The sequence below is a fragment of the Protopterus annectens genome, chromosome 13.part0 (assembly GCF_019279795.1).
Source record: "Protopterus annectens isolate FY-2018-M chromosome 13.part0, PAN1.0, whole genome shotgun sequence".
In the NCBI taxonomy this organism is placed as follows: domain Eukaryota; kingdom Metazoa; phylum Chordata; order Ceratodontiformes; family Protopteridae; genus Protopterus; species Protopterus annectens.
The window spans coordinates 634,002,944-634,017,556 of NC_056747.1; the positions used below are offsets into that span (position 1 = coordinate 634,002,944).

The 14,613-nt window shown below is 43.5% G+C and overlaps 1 protein-coding gene across 2 annotated transcripts in view; it reads left to right on the forward strand.

The window, feature by feature from the left end:
* Positions 1 to 14,613, forward strand: part of NXN (nucleoredoxin) — a 1,413,319-nt gene that overhangs the window by 798,711 nt on the left and 599,995 nt on the right. The gene's annotated exons all lie outside the window — the stretch shown is intronic.

Here is a 14,613-nt window from a genome sequence, read left to right on the forward strand (position 1 = left end):
CTGGAAAAAGCGTTCATGGAGAACAACAAAGGGTCCCCACGCAACACCTATATATGTGACTATATGTCTATACATATAACAGTAAAAATATATGTTTTAAAATATACTAAATTGTATAGATATGTATAAAATTAGTACTGCCACATAGTTAAAAGATATATACATATGGTCATGTAGTTGATGATGTTGCATGAATAAATTGTGTATACAGTATATTTTAACAGCAGTCAGGAGTTGAACTTTGTCTGAGAAAGTCCCACTATTTAGTGGGATGAAAAGCGCTTAACTTTATGTGGATTTTTAATCATCAAATAAATATATTACTTGTTTCACTACTTTGGAACTTCGTTTTATTGACACCGTGGAGAGTGCAATTCGCAGCATTTCTGTGAAACAGCAAAGCCTACCAAAAGAGTGTTATGTGGATGTCTCTGAACTAGGTGTGTTGCTGAGTGTGTACAGAACAGCCTGACTATCAGCACAAACCACTGAAGAAGATGCAAATATTTCTTTTTAAATGTCTGTTTTAGCACCTGGGAGAGAGTAATGTTGGCTGCACTCCTTTCCTATCTTCTTCTTTCGGCTAGGGGTCGCCACAGCGGATCACCGTCCGCCCATGATTGGCAGTGGAGTTTTACGGTGTTGAGTTGCCAGCCCGGCGCTCAACCTTCCACAGAAGGCACACACATGCATGCAGTCACGCCTAGGGCCAATTTAGTGTGTCTAATCCACCTACAGCATGTCTTTGGGATGTGGGAGGAAACCGGAGCACCCGGAGGAAACCCACGCGACCTCAGCACTCCTTTCCTATACACGAGGATATTAAAGTGCTGTGTTAGGGGTAGCAACTTACTAGCTCCACTTTAAAATCTTTTTGGTCCAGTAAAAAAGGCATCAGTTCATCACCTCTGCGTTCTGGTGTTTTGAATGTACCTAAGTTGCTTTGGCAGATTTATTTGCAAGTATTGGTCTACATCAGATCATTGGTTGCAGTAGGTTTCATGTTTTTCAAGTTAAACCTTCTGTCGATGGCCAAGTTCTAGCAGGAAAGTATGGTACTACTAGAGCCATGTGGAAACTGGGCTTCAAGTGTAGAAGTTTGTTTATACAGTGTAAGGCACATGTTTAATCACAGTCTCCCAGTTCTGAGATATAGTCAGTAAGCAATCTGAGCTTGAAGGCCATCTGAAATTCTGTAGTAGATGTCTAAAAGGAGGAACTTTTCATAGTGCTATCTTGTATGTACAGATTGGTGCACTGCAAAAAGGATAGCATAGCTGTAAAGTTGGCAAGAAAACCGTTGGATCCTGCTAGCCTGAAAATACTTTAACCTTGGTACAGCTACAACATTAACCGAAGCTGGAGATCAAGACATGAGTAGCAAAAGCAAAATAGCATTAAGACATGACAACAAAGGCTGTGGCCCTTGGAAACATTGAGCTGTTTAGATGATTCTCATTCCAGAAACATCCTGCTACCCGCAAAAAAAAAAAAAAAAAAAATTGTTAGGGTGCGACAGAACAGTTAAAAAAAAAAGTCTAGCCCTGAATATCTTATGACAACGCTATTATAACTAACCTGACTGCAAATTTATGTTATACGTTACACACACACAAAAAAAAGTGTGTGTATGTATAGATGTGTATAGTGCTGCGACAAAACTGCACCCTCATGGTGTTCTTGTTTACAGAAACTTTTACAAATGCTAAATGCTAAAATGTATGCCTCATCCTCCTGTGTCGAGGCGCTGGTGAAGTGAGGTTTTGTGTGCTACTGGTCCCAGAAGTTATAATGAAGGGACTGTAAAATGAGGAATTTGCTTGGTTTGGCTCTAAAAAAAATAGAGAGAGGATTGGTTGAAGGCATAAGACAATAGATGCTGCTGTTCTGATACTGCATAGACTTCCTTTTCCTGTAAACTGTAATACTGAAAATTCCCAGAAGCACTTGTGTTAAGTGCAAGCTGTGCAAGTCTGCTTTCCAAAACCCCCAAACACATCAAACCATCCCCTTTGTATCAGTGGGGAACATTAGGTATATGTCTGAAGTATATAAAAACTACATTGAATGTTGTTTTTATTGATAAATTATTATCCGTACTGGCTTGGTTTTTGATAGACCAGTAGGAGCTGTTGTCTTCTTGCCTAATATTAGGCTTGTATCTTGAAAAACTTTCAGAAGCTTTCAGCAGCGTTTGGCATTCTTGCCTAAGGGCAGATTGTTCCTGTAGGATTATAGACATTCGTAAGTGAAAATGTTGGCAAGATGTAGTAGTAATAATCCGTACATAAAGATTTCTCTATTAGTTGCTAGAAAGAGTAAAATAAATTAAAAATAAACCTTGCATGGTGATATGTTCCTCAGCCATATCAGATCTTTATTTTTATAACATTCAGCCCAACCTCCGGGGGAGCCAGGCCCTTTTCGGGAGGAAACTCAAGCAAGCTATATAGTGTGCGTGCCAAAGTTTTTTTTTTTTTGTTTTGTTTTTTGTTTATTGATCATGCATTAACAGGAAAATAGGGTATCGGATTATTCTCTGTGAAAAGCTGTTAGTTATTTTCTTTAACAGATGCATCTTGATATACTCTGTAATGTATTGTGTGTGTGTGTGTATATATACATATATATATATATATATATATATATATAAATAAATGCATCTGCATTCCCGGTATACTATACTGTGTAATGTATTATGGGCGTGTGTGTGTGTATGTGTGTGTGTGTATATATATATATATATATATATATATATATATATATATATATATATATATATAGATGCATCTGCATTCCCGGTATACTGTACTGGGTAATGTATTATGGGGTGTGTGTGTGTGTGTGTGTGTGTATGTATATATGTATATAGATATATACATATATACATATACATACATATATATATATATATATATATATATATATATATGGGTCTACATTGTATTATCGAAAATGCGGTTCATCGAACCATGATTATCGAAAATACGGTTCATCGAACCATACTTCCGATAACTGACTTCCGCAAAAGTGCATTATATCGAAAATGCACTTTCACGGAAAAATAAAAATAAAACTAAAAATAAAACTAAATAAAAATAAAAAAAAAACACACTAAACACAATTATGCAGGGGGCAAGCCTGCACCCCCACACCCCCTACTTTAATATTCTCATTCTGAGATCAAGACTACAGTGGGGGAAAAGGAATATTCCCTTATCCCCACTGTACCACGATCTCAACAAGAGTTTGCTTAGTTGTACATCAACACTACATGTTGATGTACAACTAACGTTACATGCAAACTGCATTTTTTTTTGTTTCCTGTAGCGAAAGTGCATTTTCGATATAATGCACTTTCGCTAAAATGGGTCAGCAAAAGTATGGTTTGATGAACCGTATTTTCAATAATACAACGTAGACTCATATATATATATATATATATATATATATATATATATATATATATATATATAGGTCTACTTTGTTTCATTGAAAGTTAATTTCACTGAATTTCAAATCACCCTGACCAAATCGCTGAAATACTGGCACTATGTAGAGTACTGTAAGGCAAGTAAAAGGTATATGCTCTTTTCCCCACTGTAGTGCGATCCTGGAGAAAGTATATATAGTTAGGGTGGTGTGGTGGGCGTCGACCCACACTTAGTTTGGGTGTATAGTGTCTTCTGGAAGAGTGGGGGGCTGTGCACCTCTCACACCCCCTAACTATATATTGTCTAGGCAGTTCAGATCCTGTATCCTAGCTCAAAAGAATAATTGTACTACTTACAGCCATTTGCTCACCCAAAATTCCAGCAGAGTACATTGCAGGGAATCTTCAAAATCCACCAGCTCATTACACTCACAAAACATATGCTCCCAGTTACCTTTTTTCTTCTCTATCACACTTCCAACATTTACTGTCTACCTGAGGAAAATTTCTTTGAAGTCTGCTTGGGTATAGAAATACATATGCAAACACCTCCAAGTAAACTAGAAACCCTGCACTACAAAATCTCATCTTTCTGTACAGTTCCAGCAGGCTACTTCACTCTAACAAGAACTTACTCACTGTCTCCAAGACCAACAACACTGCAGGAGAATAAGAAGTTATGTACTCACCATACCGTTCCATCTGAGTAGGTAGCTTCATTTGTCTGCAACCTGTGGGTCTTGGATCCGATATCGGATCCGAGCCGGCAACTTGTTTCATAGCTAATGGATCCGAGCTCCAAGCTCCTCCCCTCACCCATAATCCCCTGCCAACCCTCCATGACCTCAGATCACGTTTGCCCCTCAATATGTACCCAAAAAGAGTATTCCAACTTACATAGATCCGTTGAAGGCCAGGGGGAAGGGGGGGGTGGTTTCAGACAAATGAAGCTACCTACTCAGATGGAACATTATGGTGAGTACATAACTTCTTAATCTGAAGTAGGGACTTCATTTGTCAGCAACCTGTGGGACAGAGTCCCCAGCTACCTGAATCTTGGGTGGCCATCATGGAAGGATATTGCGGAGCACCGCAGAGCCAAAGGATGCTCTCCCTCTAGAAATCACGTCCAGTTTGTAGTGGTTAATAAAGGTATGAGATGAGGCCCAAGTGGCTGCCGAACAAATATCATCCAATGGAACTCTAGATTTGAAGGCCGCAGAAGTAGAGATGGAGCGAGTGGAATGTGCGCAAACTCCTTCAGGTGCGGGTCTCCCAGAAGCAGGTCTCCCAGAAGCTTGGTAGAAATCCAGCGTGATAGAGAGATTTTTGATATTGCTTTCCCCAAATTAAATTTGGCAAAGGAAATGAACAGCTGGTCGGATTGTCTGTGACCAGCTGTTCTATGAGTATAAAAACGTAGCTGCCTATGAACATCTAATGAGTGCAGCTTGTACTCTCCTTTATTCTGATATTTAGGAAAGAAAACCGGTAAATTTATGGATTGATTTATATTGGTTTCTGATGCTATTTTGGGAAGGAAAGAGGGATTGATCCTGAGGTACACTCTGTCTGGATGAAAGATCAAATAAGGAGGCTTCACAGAAAGAGCTTGAAGCTCCGAAACTCTTTTCGCAGAAGTAATGGCTACAAGGAATGCTGTTTTCCAGGACAAGAATTTGAGATCTACTGAAGCAGCAGGTTCAAAAGGTGGAGCAGTCAGGGCTTGAAGAACTAGTGAAAGATCCCAAGGTGGTACGGCTTCTTTTATAGGGGGTCTAAGCAAAAAGGTACCCTTGAGAAAGGTTTTACACAATTTGGCCGACATCAAGAGCCCTGTGTCATATCCCACATGGTAATGGGAGATGGCAGCCAATTGCACTTTGACAGTTGAGCAACTAGCGCCTTCCTGAAAAAGTTCGGTTAGGAATTCTAATATGGATGGAAGAGGAGCCGTAAAGGGATCTAGATTATGATGCTCCGCCCAGATGGAGAAACGTTTCCATTTACTGCGGTACACTTTCCTGGTGGAGGGCTTATGCGCTGCCACAAGGATGGCTTTGACTGGTGAAGAGATACCGGGAGTCCTAACTAGGAGTGGAACTGGAGCAACCAAGTCGTCAGCTTCAGATTGTCCAGATTTGGGGTCGGTAAGTCCGACGGATGGGAGATTAGATCCGGACTGGGATCCAGAATCCAAGGGGGATTCACTAGGTGAGACCACAGGTAAGGGAACCAAATTTGCCGATGCCAGAATGGGGCAATGAGGATCATCCTCCTCCCCAACCGCAAGGCTTTCTGTAAGAGTTGCAGCATCAGGGGTAGAGGAGGATAGGCATAAAGTGGACCAGGTGGCCAAGCATGCACCAGAGCGTCTCTTGGGGTTTCCCCTGGAGGGGGAATCAGAGCGAAGAAATTGCCGCATTTGGTGTTTGAGGGAGAGGCAAAAAGATCGCAGCAGGGTTGCCCCCATATTGCGAATATCTGTTTCGCTACTAGTGGGTTGAGAGACCACTCGTACGGGGTAAGAAGGGTGCGGCTGAGTTTGTCCGTTAGGATGTTGGCCCGCCCCAGAATGTGCATTGCAATCAGAAAGCGATTGGTGGAAATCACCCATTCCCACACTCTCATGACTTCGTGGCATAGAGGGTAAGACCTGGTTCCCCCCTGTTTGTTGATGTACCAGACAACCGACATGTTGTCCAACTGAATTGCAATCGTTCCTACGGGGAGGAGATTCTGAAGTGCTTGCAACGCGTACAGCACTGCTCTCATCTCCAGAAAGTTAATCTGCAGGGAGGTCTCTGTATCGTTCTGCGTGTCTTGGACGGTCCTGCCTGAATAATGCCCCCCACCCCCACCCGAGGCGGGAGGCATCCATGGTCACAGTGGCGAGAGGGGGAGAGGTGCAGAAGGGACCGGAGCATGGAGCCACCATAATAGAGCCTTCCTGCAAGCCTTGCTGATAGCAATGGGGTGATGGAGAGGAAAAGACAGAAAGGACCATTGTACTAGAAGGGTCCATTGCAGTACCTGCATGTTCAGACGGGCGCATGGAAGGAGCGTTATCGCTGCCGCCATGGAGCCCAGCGCCCTCAGGACCAATTCCGCCGGTGGGGTCTCTGATTGGAGGATAGCCCACACATGAAGTTGCAAATTCCATAGTCGTTCCGACGTCAGAAAGGCTCGTAGATCTCTGGTGTCTATTCTGGCTCCTATGAATTCTATGACTTGTGTCGGGGCCAGAAAGGATTTGTCGGCATTGATGGTGATGCCTAACTGTGGGGCTAGGCGGAGAAAGAAATCTCTGGCTGAGCAAAGTAGATGCCATGTTTGGGCGGTCAGGAGCCAGTCGTCCAGGTACGGAAAGACCTGTATTCCCTGGAGTCTCAGGTGGGCCGCAATCACTGCTAATACCTTGGTGAACACCCTGGGGGGCTGTGGTGAGGCCAAAGGGAAGGACCCTGAACTGGTAGTGACTGGCTTCCAGCCGGAAGCGGAGGAACCTCCTGGATCGTCTGTCCATTAGCATGTGGTAGTATGCATCCTTGAGGTCTATAGAGCACATCCAATCGTTCTCCCTTAGAAGGGGGAGAATAGATTGAAGAGTGACCATTCGGAATTTTTCCTTGGTTACCGACAGGTTCAAACGGGACAGGTCTAGAATCGGTCTCAAGTCCTCCGTCTTTTTTGGCACCAAAAAGAACCTGGAGTAGAACCCTAATCCGAGCTGGTCTTGGGGGACGGGCTGGATGGCTCTTTCTTAGCAGCTGCTGAATTTCTGCGGCTGCAGCCTCCCTCTGATCGGGTGGTACATCGGGGAGGTTCTTGAATTTGGGGACATGAAATAATGGGATTTTGTACCCTCGGGATATAATTCGAAGCACCCAGCAGTCTGTCGTGATGGACTCCCATGCCGCTAGGTGCTCCGAGCGCCCGACTGCCTCCAGAGTGGAGCAGTCGGGCAACCCTTCAGGGCTGCTGCGTGGGCCGGTCAGAGAAAGGTTCTCAGGACCCAAAGTTTCTTGGAGCCCCTCTGCCCCTGGGGCGGCGTCCTCCCTGTCCTCCTCTGCCACGGAAGGACTGGTTGTCCGGAGCGGGTTGGGAATGTTGTGATTTCCGGAACCACATCTTCTTCTGAACCTTTTGGTTCTTCGAAAAGGCCCACTGGGGAGCATAGAAGCGGACTCCGGCAGACAACGTCTTCCCGTCCTTCTCACTCTGGACAAGTGTCTCGAGAACCGTTTTGCCAAACAGGGCAGAACCATCGAAAGGGGTGTTCGCAAAGGACGCTTTAAAGGGCTCCGCAAAGTCACAATGACAGAGCCAGGCCTGACGTCTCATGACTAGGCCTGCTCTGCTAGCTCTAGCGGCTCCCTCGGTGGCATGGGACAATAGCCGCATAGAGGTATTTGAAATGGATCTCAGAGTGGCCATTCGGGTGGAGTACAATTGTTTGTCCTCCGCCGACATGGACTCAGGGGGGGAGGCAGCGTATTCTTTGATAAGATCCCGCTGCATCCTGATGACAAGTGCCATATAGTTCAGAGACCTTACCGAGAAGGTCGCTGAACTAAAAACTCACTTCCCTAAGCGGTCCATCGAGCGGGACTCCTTGCTCGATGGATGGACTGAGGGGCTGTCCTGAGCTAGTTCCCTCTTCGTGGCTGCCGCCGTCAACATGGCATCTACGGGGGACCCTTGCTCCAGTGTGACCGGTCTGCAGGGGGGCTTAGTATCCTGTCCGGGCGTTTGGGTATTGGCTCCACGGTGTCCGGGTCCTTCCACGCCCTGGTGGTAATAAGGTCAACCGAGGAGTCGGCCGGAGGGGACACCCAAGAGGTAGACGGGCCTGCTTCGAATGCCTCCAGAAACACGGACTCGTCAGAGGAAGACTTGGGGGCAGACCACCCACCTCTGATCCTCAGCATCTCCATGATCTCTCCAAAGGAGACATCCTCAGGGGGTGATCTTGGGGAGCCTTCCCCTTCATCCAAGTCCGTGTCTTCAGTTAAGGACTCAGGGGAGTCCACGTGCCTCCTCTTGCACTTGTGCTTGCGGGGCACTTCCTCGGGGGCTGTCAGAGGAGGTCTCGCCAGCAACATCCTGTTCCAATGGAACTACCTGGGACATTGAAGCAGGCTGTCCCTGAGGCCGGGTGATGGAAGCCTGGCCCAGCAGAGAGGGAGTGCAGGGTGGAGCCGAGACAAGGGCCGGGGGTCCGGATGCTCTTGACAGAGCCCTCTCCACTACATCAAGGCCGAGGGGAACCGCTCCCTGGGCTCCAAGAGCCGCTCCCACTCGGATCTGATGAAGGGATCGGGAACCGGCGCCGACCATCGGATCCGGCGACCAGTGCGCTCCGACCTGGACGGAGCCGAAGGCACACTGAATCCCTCGGATCCAAAGCTCGCCACGGTCCGAGGTCGGATCCGACAGACTCGGTGGGCAGGGTCGGATCCGGCACAGTACCGTCGGCGCCGACCACCCCGGCACTGACGCTGCTCGGCTTAATGCTCGAACCCGGTAGCGGGTCGGAGAAGGAGCAATTGAGCGAAAAGGGTGTCGAGCTCAAGGGGTAGGCAAGAGCACTCCCATCTGCAGCTGGGCCTGATGAATCTTCGCATCATCCGTCCAAGTCTGCATCAGACATGCTGAATGTTGATCTCGAATAGGCCACCGAGGCAGGCCTGAATGCCTCGATGACCTCGATGGAGCTCGGGCCTCCTCCTGGGCCCTGGGGAGAAGCAAGGAGATCGGAGCCGAAAAATAAAAATAAAACTAAAAATAAAACTAAATAAAAAAAAACACACTAAACACAATTATGCAGGGGGCAAGCCCCTTGCACCCCCCCACACCCCCCTACTTTAATATTCTCATTCTGAGATCGCACTACAGTGGGGGAAAAGGAATATTCCCTTATCCCCACTGTACCACGATCTCAACAAGAGTTTGCTTAGTTGTACATCAACACTACATGTTGATGTACAGCTAACGTTACATGCAAACTGCATTTTTTTTTGTTTCCTGTAGCGAAAGTGCATTTTCGATATAATGCACTTTCGCTAAAATGGGTCAGCGAAAGTATGGTTTGATGAACCGTATTTTCAATAATACAACGTAGACTCATATATATATATATATATATATATATATATATATATATATATATATATATAGGTCTACTTTGTTTCATTGAAAGTTAATTTCACTGAATTTCAATTCACCCTGACCAAATCGCTGAAATACTGGCACTATGTAGAGTACTGTAAGGCAAGTAAAAGGTATATGCTCTTTTCCCCACTGTAGTGCGATCCTGGAGAAAGTATATATAGTTAGGGTGGTGTGGTGGGCGTCGACCCACACTTAGTTTGGGTGTATAGTGTCTTCTGGAAGAGTGGGGGGCTGTGCACCTCTCACACCCCCTAACTATATATTGTCTAGGCAGTTCAGATCCTGTATCCTAGCTCAAAAGAATAATTGCCCTACTTACAGCCATTTGCTCACCCAAAATTCCAGCAGAGTACATTGCAGGGAATCTTCAAAATCCACCAGCTCATTACACTCACAAAACATATGCTCCCAGTTACCTTGTTTCTTCTCTATCACACTTCCAACATTTACTGTCTACCTGAGGAAAAATTCTTTGAAGTCTGCTTGGGTATAGAAATACATATGCAAACACCTCCAAGTAAACTAGAAACCCTGTACTACAAAATCTCATCTTTCTGTACAGTTCCAGCAGACTACTTCACTCTAACAAGAACTTACTCACTGTCTCCAAGACCAACAACACTGCAGGAGAATAAGAAGTTATGTACTCACCATACCGTTCCATCTGAGTAGGTAGCTTCATTTGTCTGCAACCTGTGGGTCTTGGATCCGATATCGGATCCGAGCCGGCAACTTGTTTCATAGCTAATGGATCCGAGCTCCAAGCTCCTCCCCTCACCCATAATCCCCTGCCAACCCTCCATGACCTCAGATCTAGTTTGCTTGTGGATGGCTGGATTCCTTGAGCTCTAGCAAAAAATCATCAGTTAAGTCTGTTTTTCTGTCAATTTTCTCTACCTTAATTTAAAAAAGTGTGTAAGAGTTAGGTTCCCTGTAATATAAAAATTTTTTTTTTACATAGTTTTTCCCTCCCTTCGCTGGTCGTTAGTGAGTGTGTGTGTTGTGTTTTTGGGGCCTGTGTGTTTGTGTAGCACTCCCTTTTTCTTTAAAGTATGGCTGAGGCCCCAAAAGCCATTTTTTCTAAATGTACCGAGTGTGGCCATAAGCTCTCCCCGGCTGATGGCCACACTGGTGCTTGAGTGCCTTGGGGTTGAACACCTCACCTCAGGCTGTACCATTTGTGCAGCGTTCAACCCCAGGGCACTGAAAGAGCGGAGGGCGAAGCTGGTCCTGGCGGGACTTTTGCCCCCGGACTCGGCTAGGAGCTCGGATCCATTAGCTATGAAACAAGTTGCCGGCTCGGATCCGATATCTGATCCAAGACCCACAGGTTGCTGACAAATGAAGTCCCTACTTCAGATTCTTTATTTTCCAGCTATATATCTCGTATATGGAACTCCCTTCCTAACTCCATTCTCTCAATCTCATCTTTAAAGCTCATCTAAAAAATAAGTGGCTATGTTCCTGTACTAACCCCTCATGAGTGCTCTGATGCATCACAGTATACCCAAAATATATCCATCTTCTCCCCGGTGTTTAATTCTTTGTTCCTACTGACCGGTCTTAACCTTATATCTTGACACAAGTCATGCCTGCAAATTATGTTCAAAGCCCAGGTTTTGTTGTCAAGATGCAACAAATTTGTATGTTCCTATGTATACTACATTCTGTTTACTTTATACTTTGATTATTGTAATGTGTGCATGAAAATTTACTGTTACTCATGGAGCTTTTCTCCCCGGGCCTCTGCTGAAAAAGGACCTGTGTCCAGTCGGACTTTCCCGGTAAACAAAATGTTAAATAAATAAAGTAAAGCTTCTAAACCTTCTGGATTTGGTAGATTTTTCATTCTTGGTAAGGAAAAAAATATATATTTCTAACATTGTCAGATCTGAAGTAAAACAAACTTGTTAGTTAATACATTAGGGTGAGACCTAGGCCTTAGAATACACCACACACACACACACACACACACACACACACACACACACACACACACACCTGTTTTTTCATTAATATTTTACTTAAATGTTCAGCAATTCCCAGTCATGTGCCTTACAATCATAGTCTGCTTGTACTTTGACATATTCAGCATGTGACACTTTCCTGCAGAAATATTATTGTTACTGGACCAAAGCCATCTGGGAGAAGATCCTTTTGAAGTCTTTATTAAAAATGTGTGAAGTGGAAAGTTGCACCCTGACCATTTTAGAAGGCAAAAAAAAAAATTGATGGTGTTTTTCTCCTGATTTGTAAGGACGAGCTGTTTTATAACATAAAGGAATAAGTGAAGTAAGAACATGAAACAACTGAGCCAAAACAGCTGCTGCATTCTGGTTACTTCTTTCTAGAGGAATTGAGAGAGTGGACAGTCTGATTCTTTTGGTGGGGGGCGTGGCATTGCTGTACAATGTAAATATCTAATGATGTAACAGTCACCTTTACCACTGTAGTGAGACTTTGAAAACTCCAGGGTATGCCCTGAAAAAGCAGGATTGCAAAAGGATGTAAACTACAGACTACTATGAGATGCGTGACCTTAAAAATGTTCTGTTAATATTCAGGGGCTGTACATCACTGCTGGATGGTGACATACAGGTGTGGTTTTGTAGTGGTCTGTTTCTCCATTACACCTGGGCATGGATTAAAAATGTCCCATGCATTTGGTAGATTGGACATTCTAAACTGTGTGTGTGTGTGTGTGTGTGTGTGTGTGTGTGTGTGTGTGTGTGTGTGTGTGTGTGTGTGTGTGTGTGCGTGTGTGTGTGTGTGCGTGTCAGTCAAGAAAGAAGAACTGCAGCAAGACTAGCCACCCGGCGGTGTGTGAACATTAGCTCTGCATGGTTGCTACTGTTGAAGTAACACCTTGATGCCATGTGGAAAATGGGGAAAAGGAGTTGTGGGTGGATGGATTTCCCCAGACTTTGACAATAATGTTCTGGAAAGATTTCTTGTATAATTACTACATATTTTCATGCACCTGGTGTCATCTCACATTTATATCCAAGATGTGATCAGAGATTGTTAGCGTATCACTGTTTTGATACTTTTTGCTTTCTTAACTTTTGCAAAGTGGCAAATTATGTATATACATCACCAGATTCACCTTCTCCTGTTAAAATATAGTTGCTTTTTTTTTGATATCCCTCGTAAAATACTTTTTTTTTTTTTTGTATGCCTTTTGCAGTTGACATGTAACCGTTATGATGTCAAGGTAGGCAGAGCATGGGGATCCATTTATATACTTTAACAGACACACCACATGTTGAGGGCCATATCCATTAAACTTGATGTATGTATTTCCACACTATATCTATACCGTAAAATTATTTGGGCCATCAATTAATAAGGTTCCAAGGTTTTTACAAAAAAAAATGATCCAGATATATAAGGAATGCTGTGGGAAGAAAGCACTGTGGCACTTACTCCAGTGTATACCATGATGTCTATACGAATTGTAGCAAAAACATTTTTTTTTTTTAATAGTCCTAGTCTATCACTGCTTGAATGTCTCTAAACAAGACTTATTTTTTGTGGGGACAGTGGTTTTTAGAGATATTTAATGTAGTCTTGTAGGTTGTCCAAGAAGGTTAGCATGTACTAGTGCAGCTAAGTCCCAAACAGCTTTATTATTTGCCACTGTATCCAAGTTACTATGTTATGATTAACTGAGACACAATACCTAGCCAAAGTCGAGACTGTTTACTGTATTTGTGAAAATAGTATTTCTGAAGAGATTTCCTGATAACTTTGACTGGGAATGGCATACTGGATTTTTTTGGCATCTGTAAAGGGATTTTCTTTGTTAAACTGTAAAGCCCACTTGCCTTTAGGTGAATAAAAGGTTTAAAGTTTTTTGTATTCATTCTTCTCCTTGCTTTGTTAGTATTTTTTTTCCTTTCCATTATTTTATAATGAGTGGGATAGGTGATATGAGACCATAACTTGCAAATTACTTTGCCATTTTTCATGGTACCTGCTGTATTACAAGACATACCCTATTGTAGATTATCTCTAGGCCCCAAATGAGTTCCTGGTCTCCTTACTACAGTCATAATGTTATCTTGATGATCGTATTCTTACTGTAAGATAAATTTATAACTGTAAATTACTACCTGGCTTTGTATTTAAGGGCAGTATGGTATGATGCTGTATCAGGTACATATCGCTGTCGTTATGGCTTTGTCTTTCTGCTTTGTTTGACTGTATATTAGATTTCTGCATTTGTGATCGAGTTATGTAATGTACAGTAACTGTTCATTACTATTAAAAAAATGAGAATGCTTACCTGGCAGCCCAACAAATGTGCCCATTGTAAATTGAGCATGTACCAATAGAAAAAAGTCTGACTGCTGAAGTACTATTGAGCGGCCAGACTTTTCTATTGTCATATACTAGAGGACACACCAAAATGTGAGAAAAAAAAGTTCTGTAAAATTAAAACAGAAACATAGCTGATTTTCCTCATATTTTTGCTGTCTCCCTGTAAATGCCTATTTTAACAGTTAAAGAAACAGCAATGGGGAGACTGTTTTCTTCGTTGCTTCTCCTGCGCTGATCAACTGTGAGAAAATGGGAACATAAGTCCCCTACACACGTGCAGTACATCAAAATAGTGAAAACAGAAGTCTCCTTTTACAATCCCATTATTTAAAAACAGTAAGTAATTTCTGTCTTAAATGTATAAAAGCAATAATCCCCTCCTGTTTGTGTGTATATCAGGATTTACCCACAGTTTTTGTTTAATCACTTGGGCTTCGCCCTTGTGATCAAACCACACTAACCGTGGGTAAATCCTGATATATATACCCACTCACAGTTGGGGATTATTGCTTTAATATTTAATAACTTTCAATTGGAGAGAAAAAAGGCAAGACTGTACTTGTGTCAATGGAGTCCACTCCTTTGCCTGACTTACTGGTGTCTTGTCAGTGTAAGAAGCTGGATGAAATCAACACATCTGTTCAGCAAGTGAAAAGGATTTTGTGATGTGTGTGTCAGGGACA